The sequence below is a fragment of the Penaeus japonicus genome, unplaced genomic scaffold (genome assembly GCF_977035675.1).
Source record: "Penaeus japonicus unplaced genomic scaffold, GWHDUDI00000001_assembly GWHDUDI00000023, whole genome shotgun sequence".
In the NCBI taxonomy this organism is placed as follows: domain Eukaryota; kingdom Metazoa; phylum Arthropoda; class Malacostraca; order Decapoda; family Penaeidae; genus Penaeus; species Penaeus japonicus.
The window spans coordinates 31,279,347-31,281,846 of NW_028234425.1; positions in this window are offsets into that span (position 1 = coordinate 31,279,347).

Sequence of the window (2,500 nt, forward strand, 5' to 3'; positions counted from 1 at the left end):
TTTGGTCCTTGCATATGCTTCTATAGTACACAATATATATGTCGAATTTACAAACCGAACTGTACACACGCGGAACAATTTTCTGTACAATAAATCTACTGTTTACCCCGTTCGCACAAAACCCTCACAACTAAATACACAACACCCCTGTATATATCCTTCCTCCTTTGTATACACCATGTATTCTTGTACACGCATTTCCCATTTCTACTTACATAATACTTCTACTCCACAGATGTCTTCTACGTACACTTAGTTCCCTTTTGTATACACATATGTCATTTATTGACTCACGTCATCCACACACGCACACATATGTACACACAGACGTCTTCCCATTATAAACATTCCCCGATGCGCCTTCGATGGTCTAAAGATGTACCTCCTTTTTGGAGCCGTCGTTTTAGCTATTTCTATTTCTCTTTTCTTTCTTTCTCCCTCCCTCTTTCTCTCTCTCTTTCTCCCTCTCTCTCTTTCTCTCTCTTTCTCTTTCTCTCTCTCTCTCTCTCTCTCTCTCTCTCTCTCTCTCTCTCTCTCTCTCTCTCTCTCTCTCTCTCTCTCTCTCTCTCTCTCTCTCTCTCTCTCTTTCCATCTACCCGTTTCTTCGTCTCTTTTTGAGGAGGAGGAGGGGGAGGAGAGGGAGAGGAGGAGGAGGAGGTGGAGGAGGAGGAGGAGGAGGAGGAGGAGTAGAGGAGGAGGAGGAGGAGGAGGAGGAGGAGGAGGAGGAGGGAGGAGGAGGGGGAGGAGGAGGGGGGGGGGGAGAGGAGGAGGAGGGGGGGAGGAGGAGGAGGGGGAGGAGGAGGAGGAGGAGGAGGGGGAGGGGGGGGGGGAGGGGGGGGGAGGGGAGAGGGGGAGGAGGAGTAGGAGGAGGGGGAGGAGGAGGAGGAGGAGGAGGAGGAGGAGGAGGAGCAGCAGCAGCAGCAGCAGCTGGAGGAGGAGGAGGAGGAGGGGGGAGGGGGAGGGGGAGGGTGACGAGAAGAAGGGGGTGACTGTTATCACTATCATTATCTTCACTATTATCATAATCATTATTATTTTCTTTATCATCAATGCTATCATCACTATTGTTATTCTTATTCAGTCGTTATCATTATAATCATCATTATCACCATCACCAGCATCATCCTTACCATCATCATCTTCACCACCACTATCATCCCCACCATCATCACCCCACCACCATAACCATCATCATCACCTCCGCCCTCACCAACATCATCATCACCCCAACCCCCATCACCCCCACCGCCATCACCCCCACCCCCATCACCCCCACCCCCATCACCCCCACCCCCATCACCCCCCCCCTCATCACCCCCCCCTCATCACCCCCCCTCATCACCCCCCATCACCCCCACCCTCACACCCCCACCCCCATCACCCCCACCCCCATCACCCCCACCCTCATCACCCCCACCCCCATCACCCCCACCCCCATCACCCTCACCCTCATCACCCCCACCCTCATCACCCCCACCCCCATCACCCCACCCCCACCCCCATCACCCCCACCCCCATCACCCCCACCCTCATCACCCCCACCCCATCACCCTCACCCTCATCACCCCCACCCTCATCACCCCCACCCCCATCACCCCCACCCTCATCACCCCCACCCCCATCACCCCCACCCTCATCACCCCCACCCTCATCACCCCCACCCCCATCACCCCCACCCCCATCACCCCCACCCCCATCACCCCCACCCCCATCACCCCCACCCCCATCACCCCCACCCTCATCACCCCCACCCACATCACCCCCACCCTCATCACCCCCACCCCCATCACCCTCATCACCCCCACCCTCATCACCCCCACCCTCATCACCCCCACCCCCATCACCCCCACCCTCATCACCCCCAACCTCATCAACTTCACCCTCATCACCCCCACCCTCATCACCCCCACCCCCATCACCCCCACCCTCATCACCCCCACCCCCATCACCCCCACCCTCATCACCCCCACCCCCATCACCCCCACCCTCATCACCCCCACCCCCATCACCCCCACCCTCATCACCCCCACCCACATCACCCCCACCCTCATCACCCCTACCCCCATCACCCTCACCATCATCACCCCCCACCCTCATCACCCCCACCCTCATCACCCCCACCCTCATCACCCCCACCCCCATCACCCCCACCCTCATCCCCCCCACCCACATCACCCCCAACCTCATCAACCCGACCCTCATCACCCTCACCATCATCACCCCCACCCTCATCACCCCTACCCCCATCACCCCTACCCTCATCACCCCCACCATCATCACCACCGCCCTCACCTCCACCCTCATCACCCCCACCCCCATCACCCCCACCCTCATCACCCCCACCCTCATCACCCCCACCCTCATCACCCCCACCCTCATCACCCCCACCCTCATCACCCCCACCCTCATCACCCCCACTCTCATCACCCCCACCCCCATCACCCCCACCCCCATCACCCCCACCACCCTCATCACCCCTACCCTCATCACCCCCACCCCC